The sequence below is a fragment of the Ochotona curzoniae genome, unplaced genomic scaffold, assembly GCF_017591425.1.
Source record: "Ochotona curzoniae isolate NIBS_2020 unplaced genomic scaffold, NIBS_Ocur_1.0 contig_3368, whole genome shotgun sequence".
NCBI classification, from domain to species: domain Eukaryota; kingdom Metazoa; phylum Chordata; class Mammalia; order Lagomorpha; family Ochotonidae; genus Ochotona; species Ochotona curzoniae.
Window position 1 is genome coordinate 3,457,625 of NW_024465837.1, and position 8,785 is coordinate 3,466,409.

Consider the following 8,785-nt stretch of genomic DNA (forward strand, 5'->3'; position numbering starts at 1 on the left):
TGGTGGGTACTATTTCTTTTCTATGTCAAGAGAACATGTTTAAGTATCATTTGTAGGCCAGTTTGGAAGAGGCATATTCTTTAATTTTTCTATACTGTGGAAGAATGTTATTTCATTTTGAAAGACAAAGGAGAGCTTTGCTGGGTATGTTATTCTCTTCTGGCCTGTAGAGTTTCCTGTGAGAGGTTTTCTGTAAGTTTAATTGGCATTCCTATATATGTCAATTGATTTTTTTCACATGCATATTTAAGGATATTTTCCTTATGTTCAAATAAAGAGAGCTTGATTATCATGTTTCAGGGTGAAGATTGCTTTTGGTCAACCATACTGGGAGCTCTGTGCCCCTCCTGGGTGTTGTTTCCCAATTCTTTCTCTAGGTTAGGGAAATTTTCCCTTATTGTTTCATTGAATAAATCTTTAGTACCAGTTTTTCTTTCTGCACCTCCTCGGACTCCCATAACTCTTATATTTAGACTTTTAATAATGTCTTTCAATTCTTGGGGACCCAGAAGAAACTCTGGGCTCCTGGCTTTGGATCAACTAAGCACTGGCCATTGTGGCTGTTTAGGGAGTGAACCATCAAATGGAGGATTCTCCTCTTTTTCTCTTTTTAAACAAATTCTTACTTCCATAACAGAAAAATAACAAATAAAAGCATAAGTTCTAAGCAACACTAGATTAACAATATAAAATCTGCCAAATAGTTTGATGCAAGAACCTCCCAACTCTACTTAAATATGCTGGTCAACCATGATTAATATGGCCAACTTCTCTTCGCCTCTCTCTCTGCATCTGTATCACTGGAATCCTGATAACTTTTTCAAAAAGCTGTTTATAGCATCTTAATTAGCCCATTTGTAAACTATTGATAAAAGGAGTAAAGCAACTTTTAATCATTCTGAGGTTTAAACTATGTAATTGAGTACAAGGTGGGAAATGAACTGGTATTTAAATTGTGCTTGTATATATTGAACAGTCCCTAAGTGTTAGTTACTATGTTTCTGTTTTTACTGCCAGGTAAAAATTTATGAACAGCACAGGAAAGCATTTATTCAACTTTAAAGGTTATTCTCTTTATAGCATTGTTGGTATGGCCTGACTAGAAAAAGCAGACAACTTTGAAATTAGAGACAATGATGTTTTTGTAATCACATATACCAAATCAGGTAAGTTAATGAGTGGCTACTTTTGATTCTGTTTTCATTTTGATTTCATAGAACATGTGTACAAAGTACCCCTTTCCAGAAAGCAGCAACAAGGCAACCTGCATTGTAATCCCCATTTAGGATCAGGAAAAAATACCATTGGCATATTTTCAATTCTGACAGATGATTTGGACAGATCAAAATTTGAACCAAGTGATGTACGTGGTAAAAATATACCTGTTCATGTGGTCTGAAGTAAAAGTATATATTTTAGTTAGAACATAAATATAATGCACAGTATTATATATTTTAATAAAACTATATATGATATATATTTATACATATCATACACACACATATATGATGTGACAATTAATAGTATCTTGTCACTATAATATTACAAATCTATAAACATGCAATATGGTTTACAGAAAACAAAAAGTAGTGAAAAATGAAAAACTGACCATAAAAAAACAAGCTCGAAATTTCAGAACTCATATTGTCTCAGCATTTTACAAACTTACTTAGGGAAAACTTTAATATCAGGACAATTTTAAAAATATTTTGTTATGGTGTAATAGGTTATTATCACTTTGTCAGGCACCAAAACCAAAATATGAAATATAGTAAGCAAATTTTCAGAAACTACATTAGTAGTTAGCATTAGTGATAAAATTTGCTTACATGTTTACTTTTTAAAAATTCTTACATTCCTGAATTTTCCCTCTTTGTCTGTGGTGTATCTAAGTGATATTTAATAAAAGTGGAATACAGACAAAATAAATATGCATTAAAAACCAGCTAGATGTGGAGCCTGACTTTAACTGAATTTTATTTTTATATAATTTCCCAGGAAACTTCATATGATGCACGGTTGAACAGCAACTGGTTTCTACTTAACCCTTTATGGGATATTGGTTCCAGTTCTTAGTATTAGTTCAAGCACCACCGTTAAGTTTTTCATTTCTCTTAGTAATGTCCTCATCTCTGAGAACCACACACCAACCTCAGTTCACCTGGCAGCATCCTTGCTTGTTTGATAGGGAATGTTAGTGAAACTCCCCAGGTTAAGGTACCAATTATGTCAAATCTGCAAAGTACATTAATCAGTTGGACAGTAACTTTCATCAGATTTTAGCACATTACAGCCTTTTAAATCATTCAAAAATATGATGAAAAGGTTGTAACCCAGATATGACAGTAAACCCTTATGATGCCATATAATAGGTACTTAAGAGAAAGATGGATAAATTCTGAGATACATACATATAGATAGAGGAGAACTGTCACAAGCAAGGTAAGGTTTATTCAGAAATCAGTGAGTTTAAAATTTTAAATTTATGTTTGTTTATTAGAGTGGCAGCAAAATAGAGCTAGAAGAACACAGAGTAAAGTCAGAAAGATAAGTATATCAAAAAGTAGAGGAAGAGCAATCCAAACCACTGGTTCACTCTGCAAATGAAGGGCTGCAGTGGACTAGACCAGAGTCAGAGCTGAATGAGGAATGCAATCCAAATTTCCTGTGTAAACAGAGGCAACTCAATGAGTTGAGTCCTGATTCTACCTCCCTGTGATTTCATTACCAAGAAGTTAGAGAATGGAATGTAGAAAGGAGTAAAACTCAAACACTCCCATGTTAATCTCAGGCATCCGAAACAGCTTATTACTATTATCTCAGTAATGTATTACACTACCATTTGCAGAATAGAAGAGAAAGCTTCTGTAAGTATCTCATTAAATGTTGGGCAAGAATTCAGTAAAATTCAACATGAATTCATAATGCAAACTGTTAATGAAGTAAGGAGAAATGAGAATATTCTTAATCTGTAAAGGAAACCATGCTACCATAATTCTTAATAATAGTGTTCAGTCCTTTTAAAAGATTTATTTATTTGAAAGAGATTAAAAGGGCTCAAAAAGCGAGATTCAAAGAGATTTTCCACCTGCTGGTTTACTTCCCCAGTTCCCTTAATAGTGATATTACCAGGGAGGAAGATACACATGGAACCCCATCCATCTCTCTCAGATTGGACTGCTGGATCTGAATATCTGAGGCACAATATGCTGCCTCCCATGGTGCTCATTAGCATAAGACCAAATATGAACTGAAGCCAAGACTCAAACCCATGAATTCTACACAGAGGCGGGCATTGTGATTCTCACACTAACAGCTGATCACAAACATCATCTTGAAAAACTGTGTAAAATCTTCAACAATTGTACAATTAGTTACTGGGGGAGTTGTTTATTAGATAACATGTTTATTTCCTACAATGGAATATTTGGATGGAACAAAATGATTCTTGCTTTACCTTCCAACTCTGGTTTCCTGGCTAAGGCAATGGAAAAACTTTAGTGTTGTTATTATCTATATCTATCTATCTATCTATCTATCTATCTATCTTCTATCTATCTATCTATCTATCTATCTAATTTACTGAACATCAATCCTCTCCATATCTGTGAAATAAAATAAGCTGAGGAAGCTAAAAAATACAAAAATATCTTGTAACTACTTACATTTGCTATTATGTGAGAAGAACCATACAAATTTTTAAAAAAGATTTAATATTTTTCTTGGAAAGTCAGATATACAGAAAGGAGGAGAGACCGAGAGGAAGATCTGTCATTGGTACACTTCCCAAGGAGAAAAGGAGCTGATCTGAAACCAGGAGCCTCTTTGTGTTTCCAAGGTGAATGCAGGGTCCCAAGGCTTTGGGCCATCCTTCTCTGCTTTCCCAGCAACAAGCTGGGAGCTGGATGGGAAACAGGGGTGCCAGAATTAAAACGGACATCCATGTGGGATCCCAGAGTATGCAAGGCAAAGAGTTCAGCCACTAGGCTACAGCATTGGGTCTGAATGCAGTTTTATAAAACGTTGCTCTATGCCTTTTCTTTTTTCTTTTTTTTTTATTGTTGCTTACATTGTATTATGTAGTACAGTTTTATAGGCGCTGGGGATTCCCCCCACCCCTCCCCATACCCCTCCCCCCATGGTGGATTCCTCCACCTTGTTACATAACCATAGTTCAAGTTCAGTTGAGATTCATTGCTTGCAAACACATGCCTAGCATAAAGTTCAGCGTCTTATTGTCCAGATAAGTTCAGTGGCCTCTTGGGGAGACCTTCTATGGTCTGAAGATAGGTCTAACAGAGTAAAGATCCGGTCAGTTAAAAGCCCCAACAAGGCCTCAGTATCAATATACAACATTATGGAATTAATTGACATAGTATTGGGTAAACAATATGTTAAAAATAATGCAAGTTCCATTCTTCGAAACATCTGGGTTGAGACAGTATCAATGACAGGTTAAAAAAATAACAAACAACCAAACAAAAATTACAGGTTAAATCAAGGCAAACATGTGGTATCTAATCTTTTGGGATTCACTCATTTCCCTTAGCATTATAGTTTCCAGTTGTGCCCATTTAGCCACAAAGAACTGCATTTTGTTTTTTTTAATAGCTGAGTAGTATTCCATGGAGTAGATGAACCAAAGCTTTCTTATCCAATCTTCTGCTGATGGGCATTTTGGTTGCTTCCATGTTTTTGCAATTACTGATTGTGCTGCAATGAACATAGGGATGCATGTTGGTTTGTCGTAAAACAGGTGTTTTGGATATATTCCTAGGAGTGCTATTGCTGGGTCATATGGTATGCAGATTTTGAGTTGTTTGAGTGTTCTCCAGACTGATTTCCATAGAGGCTGTACCAGTTTGCAGCTCCACCAGCAGTGGAGTAGGGTTCCCTTTTCCCCACATCCTCGCCAGCAAGCGTCGTTGGTGTTCTTGTTTATGTGGGCCAATCTTGCTGGTGTTAGGTGGTACCTCATCAATGTTTTAATTTGGATTTCCCTTATTGCTAGGGAGCTGGAACATTTTTTCATATGTTTGTTTGCCATTTGGACTTGTTCCTTTGTGAAATGTTTGCCCATTTCCCGTGCCCATTTCTTGAGTGGCTTGTTCGTTTTGGTTTTTTGGTTGTTTTGAAGTTCTTTGTATATCCTGGAAATTAGCCCCCTATCACCTATGTAGTGTGCAAAGATCTTCTCCCACTCTGTGGGTTGCTTTTTTACTTTGCTGATTCTTTCCCTTGCTGTACAGAAGCTTCTTAGTTTGATGAGGTCCCATTTGTTTATTCTGTTCTCAACTGCTATTGCTTTTGCCTTTTCAAATAATTGTTTAACAATGTTGTCCTATTCTTAACCAATGATTTGAAAAAATGATAATATTAGTGTGGAAACAATAGTATTACCCACTTTCACCCTGTAGCCCTTGACCCTTTGTACCCTAATCAGCTAAGTAAGACTATTAAAAGAAATAAATAGGGCCAGGCGCGGTGGCGCAGTGGTTAAGGTCCTCGCCTTGCATGCCCGGGATCCCATATGGGCGCTGGTTCTATCCCGGTAGCCCCGCTTCCCTTCCAGCTCCCTGTATGTGGCCCGGGAAGGCAGTCAAGGACGGCCCAAAGCTTTGGGACCCTGCACCCGCGTGGGAGACCCGGAAGAGGCTCCTGGCTTCGGATTGGCATAGCATCGGCCGTTGCGCTCACTTGGGGAGTGAATCATCGGATGGAAGATCTTCCTCTCTGTCTCTCCTCTCTGTATATCTGCCTTTCCAATAAAAAAATAATAATAAAAATAAATCTTTAAAATAAATAAATAAATAAATAAATAAATAAATGCTTTGGATCATTGAAAAGACAAAAAAAAAATGTTGTCCTAGTGTGGTTTCCTAATTGTTGATCTTTAAGCTGTTGTATGTAAATGAAATGGTCATTTTTCTACTCAATTAATGTGTGTTAATATGCCATTGTTTCTAGTCTCATTAACCTATTCTACCCTTGTGTTTTGTTGATTAAAATTCATATTTAATAATGTATTCAGTCCTTTTCTGTGATGTAACTTTATATTGTCTCAAAAGTAAAGGAAATAAATAGACTCGAGTAAATAAAAGGAAAATTGGAGGGAGCATGTAGCAAGGGCTGCCAAGGAAGGGAACTGGCTTTTAGAATTATATCTAGTCTGTTAAAAGTTTTTCATTAAGCAATAAAAGAAATGAGAGAAAAAGAGAAACCCCATGGGAAGTTAAGCAAACAAGTACTGTCATTAGAATAGAAAATTTTACTTTTAAGGGCTATACAGAGACATAAGATGAACCTTAAATAATAACTGTCCTCAGTAGGAGAACACCAGCTGTTATGAATGCTCTCTACCCTTGCTGCTGCCTGTGGCTCTTTCTCCCAGCAATTTCGAGGGCTCCCCCTGCTCTTTCAGAGGCTCTTCTTTGCCTGAAGCATCATAAGAAGCTCCTGTCTCTGCAGGGGCGAGTTGATGTCCCTGAACCTATTTCTTCAGGACTTTGCACATAATGATTCCTTAGTAAGCAATGGAGGATCATGTATGTAAAATACATCTATCTCAACCTGTCACTCAAGCTGATAAACAGAGAAGGAGCATGGGGTATTGCGTTGTGGCTGTAAAGAGATCAGTGAAACTTAAAGTGCACTTTTTCAACTGTCATTGTATAGCAATGAAAAAGTAATGATCGCTCAGTTAGTGAACTGTTTCTTTGATGAATATTCAAATGGTCTGATACAATGACAAAAACGGGATTTTCTATACGTTGGGTAAAAAAAAAAAAGGCAAACTATAGACACACAGAATCTGCTCTCACCTCATACACATCTGTATAACATCAGCCAAGTTTGTCTTCAAAACTGTAGTTTCCATATAAAGCCTGCAAGGAAGCAGAAGGCTGTACCTCCAAATCTCAGTAGTGTTTGTTTGAGAGTGAAGTCCTGTTATGCTTCAGATGAGGTAGTTCCATCATAAAAAACAACAATGAGCAACTATATTTTAATTTTATCATGAAAGAAATGTTTTACACTTTTTTTTGGCTTTACCTTTTTTGAAAAAAATAACACTCATTCACTCTGAAACACAAATAAGTTGGCTCTGGTAACCAGGAAATCTTAAGGTTTGAAATCTCCACTTAGTTTATTTCCAAAAAGAGAGGATATAGTTCAACATAAATTAGATAGTCACTCTGGCATGTAATCACAGTAAGGCCCCAATAATTACAGTAATATTTGTTGTCATTGGTTGGTTTTGGGGGATAAAGTTATTGCTTTAATGGGGATACTGAAACAAAGATCTATGTTATTATAAAATTAGCAAAAAGAATGATGAAAAAAGTGGAGGAAGGAAATGGAGGGATAAAGGGAAAGCCCCATGCCTATGAAATTGTAAAATGGAATTCTCTCTCTATATTTATATATATACACATGGTATATATATAGTATATGAGAATGTATGTGTAGTTTCTTATTGGTGTATCTGCTTGATCTTTGACAGCATATCAAAGATCATATTTCAAGGCCATGACTTACCAATGACAGGATTCTATAAAGACGGTGTCTTCATATGATTACTTAATGGGGAAAGGAAGCAGGGTGCTCAGGAAAATAAACAAGAAATTGACCTCTACTCTTGAAATTCCTGGGACAAAATTGAATGTGTTCATGATAGCTGCATACACAATGGAGAACCTTTGTTGACACTGCAATCTGCAATTCTTGGCATATCAATTCTTTCATATTTCAGTAGCATATTCATTGGAAACAATGTGTTAGAATAGTGGTGGAAGTTATGTCATGTGCACTTTGCCACCAATAAATTAATCAGAGTAATCATTTTTATAAACAAGGCTAAACCTTAGTGTGGCTATTTGATCACAGAAGCCATTCAAAATAGAAATAGATGATTTCCCAAACTCTTCCATAACCAGTAACCAGATATGAAATTTGACTGATCAGTGTTTTAAAAAAACACTGAAATGGTTCCTTATGCACAATCACTAAGCTTTGCTTTTCGGCATGAAATGTTTGATAATGTTTAGATTTTAACACTGAAGACATTCTAATTTTGTTGTGAAAAACATCTGTACCTTAAACTTCTAATTTGTTGATTCTTCCAAAAATAAAACTTAGCAAAGGAGTCTATGGATAGAGAAATAAAAGTATCCAGAAAGACAGTAGCACAAAATCCAATTATAAAGGGCGAGAAACAGAAAATGCGCTGATGAAATGATCAGAATCACTTCTATCATTAAATCATCACCATCTCAAGTCGTGAAGTAAAAAACAAAAGGAAGAATACTTGATTTTATCTTTATTAATTATTACTGTGAAATGCAGAAAAATGAATATAAACAACAGGTTAGTTCATTCATGCATTTGAAATGTTTAAAACACGATAGCACTAAATGACCATAAGGTGAATGAAAATACATTTAAAGCTATTAAACACATAATTCTCTATTTTGACAGGTACCATCTGGATGCAGCATATTCTAAGCTTGATTTACTTTGAGGGACATCAGAACAGAACTGCTCCTGGATAGGCAAAATCAATATCATTAAAATGTCTATACTACCAAAAGCAATATATATTTTCAATGCAATTCCAATCAAATTGTCAAAAACATTCTTCACGGACTGGACACAATGATTCAAAAGTTCATCTGGAAGCACAAAAAACCACGAATAGCTAGAACCATCCTAAAGAACAAGAAGTTAGCAGGGGGAATCACAGTTCCAGACCTCTGGAAATACTATAGAGCAGTGGTTATCAAAACAG